General features: G+C 37.8%; 1 long non-coding RNA gene across 1 annotated transcript in view; it reads right to left on the bottom strand.

Moving 5' to 3' along the window:
* The window catches only part of LOC108527173 (uncharacterized), a 56,065-nt gene extending 36,815 nt beyond the window's left edge, over positions 1-19,250 (bottom strand). The window contains exons 1-2 of the long non-coding RNA XR_001884723.1: positions 19,215-19,250; positions 8,739-8,797 (exon numbers count right to left, since the gene is read on the bottom strand). This is a non-coding gene — a long non-coding RNA (uncharacterized LOC108527173). The remainder of the gene's footprint in view (positions 1-8,738; positions 8,798-19,214) is intronic.
* Between the last annotated feature and the right edge of the window lie 424 nt (positions 19,251-19,674).

Genomic DNA, 19,674 nt, shown 5'->3' with positions numbered 1-19,674 from the left:
CTTTTGAACTGACTTCTATCTTAACTGAAAGCTGTATTAATCTGCCTGTGTTGAAATTCTTTTCACTCTATGTGTGAATTCTGCCATTCAAAGAGAGATAGCAAAGTTCTACTGAGATCACAGGATCTGACTTGAAATTGAAATGGGAAGTGAATGTTCAGAAGAAATAACATTGCTAAATCCATTGCACATTGAATGCAAAGGCCTATTTTTGGATATGGAGACGGAGGCCTTTAATCCCTTCACTCTGCCTCAGCCTAGGTGCCTGCTGGCAGCATAGCTTGTGTAGCTATGGGCAGAGAACAGAGACCATGGTCTTCCTGTTGTTCCACTTCTTCAAAGCTTCCAAGGAAGGAAAAAAACTTTATCCTATGCTCTCAAAGATGAGTTGTTCAGCTTATCTCATCCACTGCTGCCATCCATTGTCAAGCCACCAGTCTCTCTGTAGTTATGACTCTTGATTTTCATAGTCCAAGTAATTTATTCATGTTTCTCAAGCACCGTTGTGTCCCTACGTGGTAACAGCAGTTTGATATGCTATTTGCCAAATATATTTATCTCCAGTCATACTGCTGTGCTGAGCTGGTGAAACAGATGCATTCTTAATGCCTCCTTTCTTCCAGGTAGGCTCTCTGTGGCTCTTTGGCTTCTGCTGAGATAACCTGGATGTTGCACAAGGCCAGAGCAGCTGGAGGAAAAGCTCTAAGTCCTCCCCATCTGGCCTTCCAAATGGCAGAGTCAGACGGGAGTAGAGCTGCTTCCTAGCACTGAAGACCCTCATTGGCCCCTACTCTCCTGTTCTTCCCAGGACAATTGGTGTACTTCAGGAGGTGACAGAAGTGGTTACAAAGTGTCCTGAGCTCCCAGGACCCATGGTGAGCTGCTGCCTTTCACTGTAATTACCCTCCACACTGCTGTTCAGCAAAGCCAGTTGGCAGTTGGAATGAGATTCTGGATTTAAAGGCACATGAGCATGAAACGATATTTTAACTGGGTCATGGGACTATAGATAGTCCCTGCCACCTCTGTACCTCAAGCCCCTCAAGAAAGATGTTGCCAGTCTCTCGGTGTTATTTCTGCAGTCTAAGCTACAGCAAGCTGTAATGGATAATGCTATTTGGTTGAAAATGAAAATCTTTATAAGATGAGGCTAGTGAGTACCTGCAGGTCTTGGAAGTGTCCAAATGTTTCTCTGCAGTTGGCAATATCTCTTTGTCAAATAACACTGAATATGTTGTAAGCTCAAACTAGACAAGTGTGTTGTTTTTTAATAGTTATTTAAAAAAACAGACAGAAAAAAATGAATTAAATTTAGCAAACATAAAAAAAATATAGAAAACATGCCAGAGGAACATTAGGAGAGACAACATAAAATCAAACATGACTTTATCCCAGAAGCATTGGCTCTGCTGCTTTTTGGTGACTGAGCTCCAGATGTCAAGGCTCCCTGGGCACACTGCTTATCATCAGAGAGTCAGTACCAGGAGAGTAGAGACAATGCTGCCCAGTCACCAAGAGGGATAAAACAAATATTCCCTCTTATCTATGGGCAATTAACAAATATTTGCTGAAAGAATGCCTCCATGGAATTGCTCTCTGCTGAAGATATATAATAATGGATTATTCTCCTTCAAAGATCCATATGATCCTCATGGATTGCTGCATCATCAGGGGACCAGTACTACGTTTGTATCAGGGAGAAGCTGTGGCCATAGCCCATTGATTTTCTGGCCCTCCACAACTGAGTGCAGAAATTGGACTGACATCTTAGTCTTAGATTTCCCAGAGTTCTTGGTCTATTCAAGAGTGGAGAACCTCAAGCAGACACCAGCTTCCCTGGAAGCTTGAGCAGGCTTTGCTGAGGGTTAGTGAACAGCAGATAAGCCCACATCTTCACCCAAGCCTCTGCTGCAGTTCACTATGTTCACATGCTGAAATCAATTCATAAACTCAGTAATTTGAGTCAAAGCTTGTCGAATCAGACCTAGAATTAAGAGGGAGATTCACCACCATGGATAGCATGGAACAAGAACTACATAAGACACTAGGTGAGAATTCAGCCTATGGCCTATTAAAAATTATTTTTTGAGGATGATTTCCAATTTCATAGTAAGGAGAAATTATTAACTAATATCAAAATTTACTATAGGCATTGTGAAGTTCATAGCTATGAATAGTAAAATATACATATCAAAGATGTGGGCTTTAATTCTCAAGCCAACTTTTGGATCAGCTGAGTTAAAGACAGTCCTCTAGGTTTTGTTATAAAATAGACACCTGAGTCTCATGGATGCCTACAAGGTAGTGATTGTGTTAGGCTACAGAAGCTGTTCCCCTTACAGAATTTTATCTTGAAACAACTTCCTTTTGGTTTGGTATGGTACCCATTAGTTTAGAACTAATAAACTAGGGGAAGTTAAGGCAGTGCTACAATGCTCATATGTTACTTATCTGTAAATCTTTAAGACTGATAGCAGCGGTTGTAGTGCTTTGGAATTGCTGGGCTAAGACCTTAATTATCATTTTTGGGAGACAGTGGGGGGATTAGATTGGACTAGGTGCCATTGCTGTCTCTCAGGGTATGGCTTTGGAGGAGGGTTTGTGCAACTGATTGTCCCGTGGCCTCTTTTGCTCTGTAATTGGTCTGGGAGGAGTCAACCGATATCAGCCATAGCAGTAAAATATTTGGCATTTATTGCATATCTGCTGTTTTTTGAGGAGGGTTGTGTTAAGTATTTTACACATATTGTCATATTTTATATCTTAATATAACCCTATGACTTTAGCAGTACATAATTTAATAGTACAGCACAACTTACCATGGGGTTACATCCAGATTAACCTATTATAAAGTGAAGATATAGTAAGTAAAAAATGCACCTTTGATCTATATTTTCAGTTTATGATGGGTTTACTGGGATGTAACCCCATCATAAGTTGAGGAGCATACTGGATGCAAATTGCTTTTGGACAATTTGAAGTTGAACCATTATAAGTAAAGTTGAACCATTATAAGTTGGGGGTCCATCTTGTATGATGTCCATTAAGTGGATGGGAAAATGAGCAGCAGAGATATTTAGGAACTTGACCATAGCTGGAAGCATGGCTAGGAGATCTCACTGGCTTTGAGCGTGCTGTGACTGCATGCTACATGCTGGTTTTTCCAGGTACGGTGTATGTGTAATGCCTTGTTGTAGTTTTAATTGAATTTGGGACGATGGAGGATTCATTGTGGAGGATAAATGGAGTGATGCACAAGTGGAAATAAAGGACTTGTGGGTGATTTGCCATCGGGTTTAATAGTATCAAATAAAAGTGATTTTTGTGTTGCCCGTAGGAATGCTTGAATAACAATTTGATAGTAAAACATGGCACTTGCTTCTCAGAGTAGCACTCTTCTGAAATGATTATTACAGAAATCAACAGTAAAGCGTTCCTCTTGTAAGTCCACAGATGGAAAAAATGTCCTTGCTTACCTTCTGAAACAAGCTCTGAAACAAGACTCTTTGAGAGCCAAGAACTAGGGGTTGAAGTGGCACCCAGCTTCACTTGTTCTTTTTGCCAAGCTGCCTAGGTTTTATTCCATAGTGGTTATTTTTCCATCCCATTCTGAAATTTCATTGATGGGGAAGCAGAAGGAAGGGAAATAGTGGACATGTTCAAAGCAGAAACCAAACTCTCTTTTAGAAACCATATGATAGTGGTTCAATTTTCCTTTTAGCTTAGCTAAAACAGATCAATGCATATACTCCATCTCCAAAGTAGATTAATACGATAAATAAAAGATTATTTGCCAGAATTTCTCTTGGGGAGAGCACTTGTTTTTCAAGAAAAAAATTCAATAAGTTTCTTGGATGGAGAGTGAGACCCAATGGTCATGTCCAGGTAGTAAAAGACAGTCCCTTAACCACAAGGTATAGTACAAGAAAGGAAACTTGTAAGGATCACAGAGGGAAAGGGAAAGCATCAACAAGGTGGGTGCAAAGGGACGAAAGGATCGAGAGTAGGAAGCTCCGTGGCAGCTTGGCATTTAGAAGACTTAAGGAAAGAGATGTGCTCCCTTAATGATCAAGTTGGTCATCGTCTGTGCTCCGTTAACTCCCTTTTCTCAGCTTCTGCCCTAAAACTCCCCAACAGAGTAATCATCAGTGAAACTGACATTTCTCATTATTTCTTTAGGGCATTTTAGTGCATTCTTTTGAGGAAATTTGGAGATAGGCTTTTCTGTGTTTGGGTCAAGGTTGGGCAAAACAGAGTGGCAAGTGGGGATACATAGGAGCGGCTAACATCTGCATTGCAGAGTGGCAAGAGTAACAATAACTTATCTTAGCAACAGTCATATTTTTGTAATTTAGAATGCTGTATTTTATATTCAGAGTAGCTAAATTTAACTTAATTTGCCTTTGCTTATAACCCTATCTTTTTCTTTCTGTGAGGTATCTTATCTGGTTCCCTCCAGGAGAGGTGAGGTGGATAATGATCTGTTGGTTGATAATGCCATTTATGGATAATTTCCTGTTCTCTCTAACGCATTTTATTCTTTATGTATTTTTCTAAGCACGATCCATGGCTTGGCAAGCTGTCAAAACAGTCCCCTATAGCGCAGCATGCAGAGATACTACACACTCTTCCGGCACTGGATGGAAGTAGTTCTGAGTTGCAAAAATAAGAAAATAAGATTACAAGATAGAATTGTTCACTGCAAGAGAGAATAAATGTAAAAATAGATGGAAATAAAGAGCTGTTTGCCCTGTCTGTAAGAAAGCACTAGAGACACTGTTGAAGATAATATCCTTAACATTTACATAGCTCTTCATATTTTTAAAGTACTTTCTGGTAATTAAGGGTCATTAATCAGATATTAGCTGCAGGTCATTCAGTGAATTAACTGTTGATTTAGGTTGAAAGCTGTGCATAATTCTGGAGACCAGAAACAAACATGGCTCATTCTATGCATCTCAAAAACTGTTCGTTTCTTGTGCCCATGGGGAGTTACTATGTGTGAATTATAATTATGAACACCAATATCTACTTAATATTGCATAAATTCACAATTTACATGGAATACTAATTTATAATTTATTAGTTTGATATTTACAACCACATTTACAGAGATAAGACTGTGAAAAGAAAACCTAAGTAGTTAGAACTGTCACAGAAAAAGCCGTACAGAACACCCTCCTTCTCGCGACATGGGAACATGCTGGCATTCCATAGCCAGTAGAAATACACAAGGGACTCTCCTTCCCTCTTTAGGTTTTAACATCAGTTTTTACTTGGATGTACAAAATGGTTCTAAAGGAATCTGGATTAAATATTCATTTCACTGCAAGTGAATGCCTTGTCTATTTGGGTAGTTCTATGAATCATAACTCAGTTTATCTTTAGTCTAACCAGAAAACAAATTATACATATAAGACTGCAGTTTATTTAGCATGTTTATGTCTAAATATCAAGAAATGCTAGTTTCCCTCTAGTATTTCTATGTACTGTTCTTTGACAAATAATCACAAGTAATTGAGGTCTGGAGAAGTCATAGACATTTAGAGTTGAATTTTAAAAATATTAATGGAGGTTCCTTTGGCTTTGATGCTTGAATATATTAAGAGCACTATGATTCTTATTGATTTTCCTGCAAAGCCTTTGAAACTGACTATTTCTCCCAGTAAAACCTCTACATTTCCCTCTTTCATACAACTAGACACAATCTCTGCAGCCAGTCAACCTAGGTTTGAATTCTAAATCTCCAACGTACTAGCTGTGTGAATTTGAGCAAGTTACTTAGTTTCTCTGCCTCTCGGTTTATTCATCTGTAAAATGGGCAATATTTATTTCTTCAATTATTAACAGGATTAAGTTAATACTTGTACAGTGCTTAGAACAGTATCAGGTATATTTTTAGTACTACGTAGGTATCTGCCAAACGTATTAACATTTCACATTTAAAAATACTTTGCTGAGTTGTATGTAGAACGTATTCTATAAGTGTTTTAATTGCTGTCTTTTTAAAATTCACATGTTAAGATGATATTTTGCAAAATATTCAGATTTCTTTCATTTGGCAAAACAAGCAAACAAATATTGCTATTGGTAAACTTTAAGGAACAAAAATGAGCAAACTTTGCACTACAAAAACTTTCTTTGAAAGTACCAGGAGTGTGAGTGCTGGTCACGAGATTTGGTGGTGGCTATGAATTTGTTGTTGAGATGGTAAGAAACTGAAGGGTTTAGCGTCTCATAAGCCATCCACAGCTGAGGGTTGTTGAGAGGTGTGTTTGAAGCAGAGAGCTCTGAAGGTCTTGGAAAACCTTACTCTAAGGAGATTGTTAAGATCCACTCGCATCCTATTTAAGTGTGATCTAGATTGTGGAAAGGTCAGCAGCCAGAAAAAGAGAATAAGGGAGTGATTTGTTCCAGGAATGTTTAAAAATTCTAAAAGTTCTCAAACAGTAATTTTCATTAAGTAAAACATTTCAAGCTATACAATGAACTTTTAAAAGAGCAAGTTTTGTCTACCACAAGAATGAGAAAATAACAGGCTATGAAAATTTCTAGAAGGTTGCATTCTATTTAGAACATTTTTCTTTGGAAGTGAAAATATCATGATACCAAGTGGAATCATACAAATGAGGTCAGGGAACCAAAATGTGCACCACTGACATTTCAGCCTTGAATCCATTATAAAAACAGTTGATTTTATCTAAATTTCATTGGCTAATACATTTCTGATATTTTTTCATCAAGATTGTCTTGGAATCCCCTCCTACTTTTTTTTTTTTTTTTTTTTTTGAGATGGAGTCTCCCTCTGTTGCCCAGGCTGGAGTGCGGTGGCACGACCTTGGCTCCCTGCAACCTCTGCCTCCCAGGTTCAAGCGATTCTCTCACCTCCTAAGTAGCTGGGACCACAGGTGTACACCATCATGGCCAGTTAGTTTTTTGTATTTTTTTTGTAGGAACAGCATTTCTTCGTGTTGCCCAGGCTGGTTTTGAACTCCTGGGCTCAAGTGATCTGCCTGCCTCAGCCTCCCAAATTGTTGGGATTACTGGCATGAGCCCCCAAGCCCGACTACTGCTTTTCCATAGTTTGGAAGGTTGTTTCCCCTTCATCTCCCAATGGTAACTGATGTCTGTTCTGTATCAGTGCAATATTCTGAAGCCAAGAGATCCTCCTCTCCCCGCAAGGCAAAAGGTTTGTTCTCCTTTCACTTCTCCCTCAGCCAAACTTCTCTGAGTGAGACTCCTATGGCTTGTTACTCACTGCCAAGCTCATGGTGGGAACAGGAAGGACCTGCCCCTCCTCAGTGACAGGTGACATTTACTTCAACCCCTTTCTGAGAAACAGTGAATTTAGCCTGAGAGCTGGGGTGAGGATGGGGTGGGGATGTTTCCTCTCCCTCCCACTGCCATGTAAAGCTTTTTCTTCTGCAAGAACCATCTGGTGAAGTAGATGAGGCTTCATGGCTGATACGGTTTGCCTGTGTCCCCATCCAAATCTCATCTTGAATTGTAATTCTTATAATCCCCACCTGTTGGGAGGGACCGGGTGGGAAGGAATTGTATCATGGGTGTGGTTTCCCCCATGCTGTTTTCGTGCTAGTGAGTGAGTTCTCACGAGATCTAATGTTTTTTATAAGCCTCTGGCATTTGCCCTGCTGGCTCTCATTCTATCTCCTGCTGCCCTGTGAAGAGGTGTCTTCTGCCATGATTGTAAGTTTCCTGAGGTCTCCCTAGCCATGTGGAACTGTGAGTCAATTAAACTCAATTAAACCCTTTTTCTTTATAAAGTACCCAGTCTTGGGTAATTCCTTAAAGCAATGTGAGAACGGACTAATATAATGGTTGTCGACAAGAAGGAGAGGCTCTTGTTGACAAAAACTGCAGGCGCTCTGTTTTTGCTGTTAGTGCTCAGTGGAGGCCTGCAGTAAAAGACCTTGTGAGTAAGTACAGTTTCTCCTGGGTCAGGGGCTCTCAGGATTCTTAACTGGTCCTCTGCTAGCCTACATTTAGTCTCTTGGAACTCATTCCAAATACGGTTTTTTTTTCTTTCCTACTTTTATTGTAGTTTCTCTTCCTCCGAGGATCTGCCAAAAGTGAAAGAGTCATGCATCTTCTTTATTCTGGGAGGTTGTCACCCTTTATATTCCACCTGAGGTCTCTGATAGCCTCAAGGGAAGTTATAATTTTGAAGATTATTTGACTTTTTTCAAGTTGTTAGGGTGAGAGCAATGTTCTCTGTTCTCTTGTAGCTGAATGAATTTTAAGCAGAAGCCAGGATTAAATTTTAAGTCCTCATTGTGCTGTAATCTTTCATGTGTCTATGACCTAGGCAGAATATGGGAAAAAGGCAAGAGTTCCAGAAATTTAGGGGAATAAGCAGTATTTTACCCAAACAAAGGAGTATGCTCATTCATTTTATTAATGATGCATTAATAACTATGTCCTATGCTTTGCCACATGCTCAAAAATGTCTCCTTATCCAGCCTTTTCATGAAGAATTAATCACAAACCTGAAGCGAAGCTGCTTCAGTTTGGTCCCAAAACACTTTGTTCAACATCTCCCATATGCTGTGCTCCACCTTGGGCTTCAGCCACATGGGTTGGCAGGCCTGGGAGGCGAGTCAGATTTCCTGCAATGGAATCCAGACTGTGCCACTTATTAGCTTTGTGACCTGGGGCTACTTAACCTCTCTGCAGCTCAGCCTTCTCATTTGTAAAGTGAAGAAAGTAATAATACTTACATCATAGGTTTGTTATAAGCTCCCCAGCCTCATTATTTCAGTTCCTCTGAGAACCTCATCTGCAAAAGCAGAATATATAAAATATTAATATTCAGCATGGGTTCGAATTGGTAGTCACCCTTCCCTTTGCCTTTCCTAAGATTAGCTTTCCTGAGCCCCTAAGAAAGTTGCACCATTTTAGATAATAGGTGGTACATTTAATCCCCTAAGGGCAGAAGGTGAAGATACCCAGTTTGAAGAGCTCTAAAATGTACCCCATCACTCCCAGATATTCTCTCTCAATACTGTTATTAGCTTGTAATCTTGTGATTCCCACTAAGCAATTCTGCTAAGATTAAAGAATCATTGATTTGAGATTCTGGGTATCTATGGGGTTTTGAAAAATATCTGTTAATTCTCTGACTAGTATATGCTGTGAAAACCATTCATCCAAAAAATGATTGAGTACCTACTATGTGTCAGAAATTGTCCTAACCAGATGGTAGCATGGGAGCGTAAGTCTTTTTGTCTTTTGAGCTACTCGAAAAGAAGAATGAATTCAATAGACTATAAAATTCACTGGTAAATAGAGAAAGCTATCAGCAGTGAAGCGTATTATTGCATCACTGTTTGATACTTCTAGTCTCAATAGGAATCATTATATTGATGATTTTGATGCTTTTCATGTTTGCATTGAAGAAAAAATAAAGCCTGCTGAGATGATTTACAAACTCAAATTACATGTTTCTGCTTTATGTCATATAACTGACATTTAATTTTTTTTACTTAAATGCCTACAGATAGTTCAACCATACTTTTAAAGAGGTATGAATCCAAATTACAGCTACACTTTTATTATCAGAACTCTTTTTGTTTGTTTGTTTGTTTTTTGAGATAGAGTCTCACTCTGTCGCCCAGGCTGGAGTGCAGTGGAGTGATCTCGGCTCACTGCAACCTTTGCCTCCCGGGTTCCAGCATTTCACTCTGCCTCAGCTTCCAGAGTAGCTGGGACTACAGGCACATGCAGCCACGCCCGGCTAATTTTTAAAAATATTTTTTAGTAGAGATGGGGTTTCACTATGTTGGCCAGGCTGGTCTTGAACTCCTGACATCAGGCAATCCACTCACCTCAGCCTCCCAAAGTCTGGGATTACAGGCATGAGCCACCATGCCTGGACTAGAACTCTTGGTTGCTAAAGTGTTCTGGTTAATTGAGTATTCTTGTTATTATGAAAGATTAAACTGAAAATGCATGTTCCAATCATTTGACTGAAAATCAGTTTTATTTTACTTTCTTATTATAGAGAAAGTAGTTGACATAGGTTTTTGGGGGTAGTTTTATTGTATATTTTTTAATATTGTGGCTTACTCAATATCTCATAGACTTCAAAATTTCAGTTATCATTTTAGAGCACTGAAAATTGAGACAAGTGGATTAAACTTAGAGTGACTTTAAGTGATACCTGAGAAGAAAAGAGACAATGTGATTTAGTGGATTATACATATGATTTAGTGGATCATACATACGATTATACAGTGGATTATACATATCTCATACAAAGAGATCTCATTTTTGCTCATTATTTACTATATGTGTATTTCTGGGAAATTACTTAGTGTTCCTCGTGTTCCTCAGTAGCCTCAGTTTCTTCATTCTAAAATATGAATAAGAATATACCCTTGTGTATTCTTTGATTTTTTCTTTCTGTCCTTTTTTTTTTTTTTTTTTTTTTTGGACGAAACGAGTCTTGCTTTATGCCAGGCTGGAGTGCAGTGGTGAAATCTCTCCACTGCAAACTTGTTACAGCAGTCTAGGGCTCTACTAACGCACCGGCTCTGATCCATAACAATCTCTCTTCAACTATAGAGCTCGACGTTGCGTTAATACTAGCATCTCTACTATTATAAGACCCTGATAGAGCAACACCTTATAAGAAGGCTGGAATGTAATAAAAGCCCACCAGAGTTTTGCCTAGGCCTTTCCTGAGCCTTAAAGCCATGACAAGAATAATGAAGGAATTCTAAAAAGAACCCATTTAGGATTAACAAAGTTTATTGGAGGTCATGAAGATACCTCCCCAGACCTCCCAAACAAGTTTATTCGAGGGGTCTGAAGGAACTCCCCAGACCTCTGGGACTTAGCAGTATGATGAGAATAAGGGTAATCACCCCGCGCTCCTGAAAGTCCATATGATTAAGTAAATTTTACTGAGGCTCCCAAGAGGAAGGTCTAGGACTCAGATTCTAGTTGTAGATTAAAGGAAGTTAATCACTTACGTCTTTAGATGAATGCACAACTTACACATAGATATTATAGCCTTAGAAGCGTATATAAAGCTCTGAAAAGCATTTGTATTTTGAGTTGTCTGGTATAATTTCCAGGCCTTCTCCTTGTACAGTACAGAAATAACTCCCTTTTCTCCCACGTCATCTGCTTCTCATTACTGGCGTGAGGAATAAGCAGCCTGACTTGGGTTTGGTCTGGGAACACTGCCTCCCAGGTTCCAGCAATTCTAGTGGCCTCAGCCTCCCAAGCAGCTGAGTTTCAGGCATGTGAACCCATGCCTGGACTATTTTTGTATTTTAGTGTAGAGGGCAGAATTTCCACCACATTTGGGCAGGCTGGTCTTGAACTCCTGGTCTCAAGTGAGGTGCTCACCTCAGCCTCTCCAAAATGCTGGGATTACAAGCGTGAGTGCCACCCGAGCTCGATGTATTGTTTTTTTTTTTTTTTTTTTTTTTTTTGGACGGAGTCTTGCTCTGTCGCCAGGCTGGAGGCAATGGCTGGATCTCGCTCACTGCACCTCCGCTCCCGCGGTTCACGCCATTCTCCCGCCTCAGCTCCTTGAGTAGCTGGGACCCACGCGGCGCCGCCACCTCGCCCGTCTATTTTTTTGTATTTTTAGTAGAGACGGGGTTCATCCGTGTTAGCCAGGGATGGTCTCGATCTCCTGACCTCGTGATCCACCCGTCTCGGCCTCCCAAAGTGCTGGGATTACAGGCTTGAGCCACTGCGCCCGGCCTCATGTATTGTTTAATCATGGGATGACCAAATGAGATCTTGTGTATGGTGGGCCTGGACACAATATGTACTCAGTGAATGATCACAGGCTGGTTGTTACTGTTCTTTATCTGCTGTTTTATTTTGTGATTAATTACTCATATAAAAGTCATGAATGACCTTAGGTTTAAGAAGATAGACTGATCACAGATGTTTATCTTCTTTTTTCTCTATGTCCTCACTAATGTGATAGTAAAAGAAGAGAAAAAATACAAATCGGCAAGAATAAAGAGACAAATAGAATATGAGAAGGGACATTGTGGGAATGAACATCTGAAAATTAGGAAGCAAAACTATCCTCTTTTACTCCTCTCCTGCTGTGTAGGCAATTAGAGCTACAACACTGGGGTTCTAGTCTCTAGTTACAAGAGCCTAAGTTTCTTCCGAGAAAATTTGTACTGTGGAGGTGTAGGACTTAGAGATTTATAAGACAAAAACATTTAGTGTAGCACTGAAAATAGGGAAAATTAACAATCTGTACCTACTGCCTTCTCCCTTGCCCAGAAGCCCCAAAACCAGAACACCAGCAATGAGGCCACCACGTTATGTTGACCTGTTCAATGCACTGTTGCACTGTTCAATGCTAAAAGTCACTGTTGACATTATAGTGATGTATCCTTATGACAATTTTTGGCAAGTGACAGAAAAATGCCTTATTTGCCAAATGAGTTCATTATGACAGTTTTCTAACAGATGGATATAAAGTGTCTTCAGGAAGGTAAGCCTTTTTCTAAATCACAAACATGTACTTGTTGGGCTGGTGACCATTATCAGCCATCAATTTTCTATGATATCCCCCTGCTGTTAAAACCACGTTACACTCATAGAAGACTGAAGACTTCTTCTCCATATTTGCCTGGCTATAGAGTGTAAAGAAAACAAAATCTTGGCAAAACATCATTAGGAGAGACCAATTATTAAAATACCCCCACCTAATCATCCTAAAATGAAGTCCTGCTCAAATGCTCAAGGCTTTCAATCACTTTCATGTTTTTAATTTTTTTTTGCAGTCTCACCATGTTGCCCAGGCTGGTATTGTGGTATTGAACTCCCAGCCTCAAACAAAACTCCTGCCTAGGTCTTGCAAAGTGCTGAGATTACAGGTGTGAGCCATCATGCCAGGCCCCAATTACTATCCTCTGAACAGACAACCTATAATCATGCTATATTTGGGGAATCCTTCAGATATAGAAGAGAGATCTAAGTAAGCAGAGAAAACAAATAGATCAATCAGAGAAAATGTAAGTACAGAATAAAACAGGAATAGTAACCCCCAAAACCTCAAAATAGAGATATGAGACTATTATAAACAATGGCTAAAAGAAAGGGGTATTAGAAATTAATATGAAAATTTCAGAAGGATTAGAATGTAGGTTAACCCAATCTTCTAAACAGTGGAGCACAAAGGAGGAGAGAAAGATTAAAATATCGATGAGAATGAATCCAAGAGTTTGAACATGCTAGGCAAAGAGCTTCAGAAAGGGAGAGTAGAGAAAATAAAGGGGACAGGGATGTACATTTCAGAGTAATAGCAAAAGAAAAATGTTGAACCCTGAGTGGGCTCAAAAGGGCCTAAACAAGTATTTATACTAATAATTTAAAATGCAAGCACGACAAAGAGCTTAATGGAATTCTAAATCATCAGTGACAAAAGACTAAAATTTCCATGGAGGTAAAATAGGTTGCTTCCTCTGTGGAAGTCATGCCGACCTCTATTTTTTTTTAGTTTTATCACCCTTATTAAACACATATTGAGATAAAGATTACATAGTGCTGAATTTATAATAAAAAATTATCTTTTCTGTCTCATCCTTTCCCCGTCCCCAAGACTGCTGGCTAAAAGTTACCACTTTTGCTGGCTAAATGATTACCACTGCAATCATTTAGAAAAATCTAGAAAGATTTAGAAAATTTAAGGAAATACTAATATTGTGTGCTTTGCCAAAATATATTTAGTTTTCTCTAATTGGTATTATGCACAAAACTTTCAGAAGTTAGCAGACGTCCATTATACACAAAGGACAGGATTAACTGTTCTATTTCTAATTTCATTCAAATCTATCACAGTTACTTTATACAACCAAATTCTTGTTATTTTTTAAAGCTTTGAGAAAAAAATGTAAAGTCAGTGTATTCATGCTATTCGAATGAGTTCTTAAAAGGAATTTTACTTTCCTTGTTGGGAAATGGTGTGATCATGTTTGGCAATAGAACCTTTGCAGATGTAATCACATTAAGATGAAGTCATGCTGGAGTAGGATGGGCCCTTAATCTAGTATGACTGCTCTTCTTATATGAAGAAGAGAATAAGAGACACAGATGCAGACAAATAGCGAGAAGGTATGTGATGATGGAGATAGTTTGAAGTCTACAAGCTAAGGAACACCAAGGATTGCCAGCAACTGTAGCAACTAAGAGGAAAGCATGAGACAGATCTCCCCATAGAGCCTTCAGAAAGAGAATGGCCCTATCAACATCTTAGAGGCCTAGTCCCTAGAACTGTGAGAGAATACGTTTTTGTTATTTTAAGCCACAGAGTTTGTAGTCATTTGTTATGGCGCTCTCGGAAACCAATACAAGGACTGAGATGTTTTCTGATTTATCATCACTCTCACCTTAAATGTAATAGCGTCAATGTACTACGTACCCAGTAAGTTCCTTGCACCATGCTAAGCATAAGCATAATGTCATATTTAATTTAATCCTCACCAGCCATTCCAATCTTCCAGCATTATTTTCTCTGATGTACACATCAGAATACTAAATATTGGTGAGGTTGAATCTGCCCTAGTAAGAAGTAGACCTTGGTATCAATCCAAATGGATATAAAAATCTAAAACCAGTACTACAAATCACTACACTGCACTCCCTGTTACTGAAGCAGTATGATTGTCTTCCTTGCTTTTCCTCCCTGATTGATCTAACATTTTGAAGATTATAGTTTCTGTCTAGTATTCTGACTTCATTTTTAATAGGATGAAAGTTATTGTTATTCTCTCCCCATACTCAGTTCCATTTCTAACATGGGTAACATCCTCTGTTTTTACTATCCTTCTCACTTCCCTTTTTTAGATAGATTTTTTTCACTAGTAAAGCTACAAAATCAGATTAGGAGAAACCTTATTATATGTTTGTGTCTCTGAGAAAGAGTACAGGTTAGAACAACTTCTCTGAAGCTTTTCAGGGAGAGGTATATCTAGCAACATAAATATGCTGTGTCTGCTTTTCTTTCAAATCATAATTTGGTTCAAAAATTATTCGTGGCTGAAACAAGAAGCAGTAATCAAATTCCTTGGCTCCAGGCTTTAAGACAATGTTTTGAAAAGCTTCTAAAGTGACCTAAACCTTTTGGCATGATTAAATGTGGAAAAGGAGAGGCCCTAGAACGACTTTCCCTTTCATTTTGGCTATTTGATCGATAGTTGAAACATGAATTCTTATGTCATAAGTAAATAAAGAATATCTTATAGTTTATTTTATAATCTATTAATCACTTTTACACATATTGTCTCATTGGATTCTCACACACTTTGGATATCTAGGCAGGGCAGATAATATTTTTCTCATTTCAGAGATGAGAAAATACATTTGTAAGAGAAGGTATGTTTTGCCTAAGGTCACATAGACAGTAAACAGAAGTGGGATTAGAACTAGAATATTGTCGTTTCTAACTTGTCCAGTTAAATTTTATAAATCATTGCAACTTAATATTACAGATTATCCAATTCAACATGGTATTGGAAGTCCCATTTTTGCCCAGCCTTGACCCAAACACAGAAAAGCCTCTCTTCAAATTTCCTCAAAAGAATGTACTATAATGCCCTAAAGAAAGAGTGAGAAATGTCAATTTCACTGATTATTCTGTTGGGGAGTTTTAGGGCAGAAGCTGAGAAAAGAGTTAAAAAGGAATAAAGGGCATTGAAATAGAGAGGAAGTCAAACTATCCCTATTTGCCGATGACAGGATTCTATAGGTAGGAAACTGAATAGTCTTGGCTCAAAAGCTTTTTCAGCTGATAAACAACTTCAGCAAAGTTTCAGGATACAAAATGCACAAAAATCTCTAGCATTATTATACACCAACAACAGCCAAGCTGAGAGCCAAATCAGGAATGCAATCCCATTCATGATTGCCACAAAAAGGATAAAATACCTAGGAATACAGCTAACCAGGGAGGTGAAAGATCTCTAAAATAAGAATTACCAAACACTGTTGAAAGAAATTGGGTCACAAATGAAAAACATCCCATGCTCATGGATAGGAAGAACCAGTATCATTAAAATGACCATAATGCCCACAGCACTGTACCGATTCAATGCTATTTCTGTCAAATTACCAATGATATTCTTCACAGAACTAGTAAAAACTATTTTAGAATTCATATGGGACCAAAAAAAAAAAAAAAAAAGCCCAAATAGCCAAGGCAATCCTAAGCAAAAAGAACAAAACTGGAGGCATCATGTTACCTGACTTCAAACTATACCACAAGGGCTACAGTAACCAAAACAGCACTCGTACCAAAAAAAAAAAAAAAAAAACAGGCACATAGACCAATGAAACAGAATTGAGATCCCCAAAATAAGGCCCATGCACTCACAACTACCTAAACTTCCACAAAGCTGACCAAAAACAAGTGATGAGAAAATGACTTTCTATTCAGTAAACTGTGCTGGGATAACTGGCTGACCATATGCAGAAGATTGAAACTTGACTCCTTCCCTACACCATATACAAAAATTAACTCAAAATGGATTAAAGACTTAAATGTAAAACCCCAAAACTATAAAAGCCCTGGAACACAACCTAGGCAATACTATTCAGTACATAAGAATGGGCAAAGTTCATAAGGAAGATGCCAAAAGCAATCACAACAAAAGCAAACACTGACAAATGGGATCTAATTAAACTTAAGAGTTGCTGTACAGCAAAAGAAACCATGAACTGAGTAAACAGGCAACCTACAGAATAGGAGAAACATTTTAAAATTATACATCTGACAAACGTTCAGTAATCAGCATATAAAATAACTTACAAGAGAAAACGAGCAACTCCACTAAAAAGTGTGCAAAGGACATGAACAGTTTTCAAAAGACATACACGTGGCCAACAAGTATTTGAAAAAAAACTCACTACCACTGATCATTAGAGTAATGCAAATCAAAACCACAACCATCTAATACCAGTCAGAGTGGCTATTTTCAAAAAGTCAAAAAATAACATGCTGACAAGTTTGCAGAGAAACGGGAATGCTTAGACACTGTTGGTGGAAATGTAAATTAGTACAATCATTGTGGAAGGCAGTGTGGCAATTCTTCAAATAGCTAAAAACAGAACTTTCATTTGATCCAGCAGTCCCATTACTGGGTATATACTCAAAATATATAAATCATTCTAACATAAATTCACATGCATGTGAATGTTCATTGCAGTACTATTCACGACAGCAAACACATGAAATCGGTCTAAATTTCCCTTAATGACAGACTGGATAGAGGAAATGTACATATATACCATGGAATATTATGCAGCCATAAAAAGGAGATCATGTCTTTTGCAGTAACATGGATGGGGCTGGAGGACATTATCCTTAGCAAAGTAACTCAAACAGAAAACCAAGTACTGCATGTTCTCACTTGTAAGTTGGAGCTAACACATAGACACAAAGAAGGGACAACACATACTGGGGCCTATTAGAGGAGGGAGAGGTTCAGAAGAAATAACTGTTGGATACTAAGCTTAGTAACTGGGCAATAAAATAATCTGTGCAATAAACCCCTGTGATACAAGTTTACCTATATAACAAACCTGCAAGCGTACCCCTAAATCTCATAATTCTCATAACCACACTATAAAGTAGATTTCTAAAATTCCTGTTTCACAAACCCCTGGAAAGAGACAGACTTAAAGTTTAAGATGGTTGAGTAGGTAGCCTGAAGTTCCATGGATGATAATGGTAGCGAACATTTGAATTTACTACAGAACACACACTCTTAGCTATTTTAGTGTATATGTTCCCCAAAGTAAGCATTTCTTATGGGAAGGTAAAACCTTGGAATGGTTTACTCAGTGATGATTCACCAGGAAGGTTAATCTTAGCATGGAATCAAAACCAGAGTTTCAAGCAGACAGGTGAATGGAAGAGTGGTATAATTTGAATTAAAAGAGCCATATTTATTTTACATTGAAACTTTAATTGGGTTCATATTATTTTGGTTCCAAAGTCTCATCCTTTAAATCTCTATTTTGATCGAGCACTTAAAGAATTTACTTAAATTTTTATTAAAACCTGTTTGCATAAGCTTTCTTCCCTTCTCAGCATTTGCTCAGATACCCTGATGGGCCTTGAAGAGTTGAAATCTTTAAGTGATGACAGCTCTGTCCTGCTAGGTGACAGCTCTCAGGATCTGACAGACAATCCAATTGGTGTAACAGTGATGAGACTCTTAAGAAGCTAAAATCACCTTCAAATCACAATGAAATATAATGGGGAAGTTGGGAATAAAATGTAGCCTGCCAATTATTTTGTCTTTCAAATTATTGTTATCGTAATGACTACATTTTTTTCCCACAGTTAAATCTTAGAGATAAAACATTTTCATTTTCAGAAAGCGAGGCTAACTTAGAAACTGTACCTGAATGTTTCATAGTGAGCAAGTTTATTTGGACTCATTTTAAAATTGAATATAAATATCTTATTTAAAAGATGCTTGACATAGAAAATCTTGCAATACTCACCAACAGTTTGTTGACTTTTCAGTATAACTCTTAGTACATATTGGAATATTTCATTAAAATCATTTGTCAAATGGCTTTAAAGTGAATTTAATCCTTAGAAATACTTAGGGGATTTGTTTGGAATGAGGAAAGATAAACAATTCACTGAGAAATGTTTTCACTAAATTTGAATGTGTTTGAATTGTGTTTACTATCACACGTACTATCGAANAATCTTGCAATACTCACCAACAGTTTGTTGACTTTTCAGTATAACTCTTAGTACATATTGGAATATTTCATTAAAATCATTTGTCAAATGGCTTTAAAGTGAATTTAATCCTTAGAAATACTTAGGGGATTTGTTTGGAATGAGGAAAGATAAACAATTCACTGAGAAATGTTTTCACTAAATTTGAATGTGTTTGAATTGTGTTTACTATCACACGTACTATCGAATGAATTTTCAGGGTAACTTTGAATTTTCCAGAAATAACTTAAATAATTTATTCATTTGTAGAATCATTTAGACATTAATTGACTTCCCAGGTTTATTGATCAAAATCTTTTCTTCTCAATCTCAACATATTAAAACAGCTTTTATTAAATTCAACATTGAATGATTACATTAATTTGTACTATATGTAAATATGTAGTTAAAAAACTTAATGTTGAGAAAGATCTATACAATTTTCTCGAAAACTTTATAGTAAAATCTTTACCTTTTAGTCTATTTGGTGATTTCTATTGGTTGTCCTAGCAACTGCTGTCTACATCTGCTGGATTGATTGGACATGTCTAACTCATTGTTCCTGAGAGTAGACTTTGATCTAATTGGATGCAGTGTTATAACATATCTTTATACTGAAGAATTTATTGGCCATCTCTCCATAATGATGGGTTTTCTGTGTCCGTGTTTTGATTCAGTCTAGTTATAGATGAAGGGCCGATTTAAAGGAAGAGGCACAACACTTTATTTTTATCAGTGACTGTCTGCAGTTGGTAAAAACACCCCCAAAATTTAAGGTGTGATTTGTTTAGAAAAACAAAACTAGAGTCATATTTTGATTTTTTTCCCTGGGGCTTCTCTTTTGATATATAATGTTTCTTTCTGTTATATACATTTTTGTCAGGCTTTTTTTATGTAAAGCAGATCCAAGGTTACATTTAGAGTTTAGTCTC

Source organism: Rhinopithecus bieti, unplaced genomic scaffold (genome assembly GCF_001698545.2).
Source record: "Rhinopithecus bieti isolate Rb0 unplaced genomic scaffold, ASM169854v2 scaffold_3912, whole genome shotgun sequence".
Classification (NCBI taxonomy): domain Eukaryota; kingdom Metazoa; phylum Chordata; class Mammalia; order Primates; family Cercopithecidae; genus Rhinopithecus; species Rhinopithecus bieti.
This window is presented reverse-complemented; position numbering and strand designations above follow the sequence as displayed.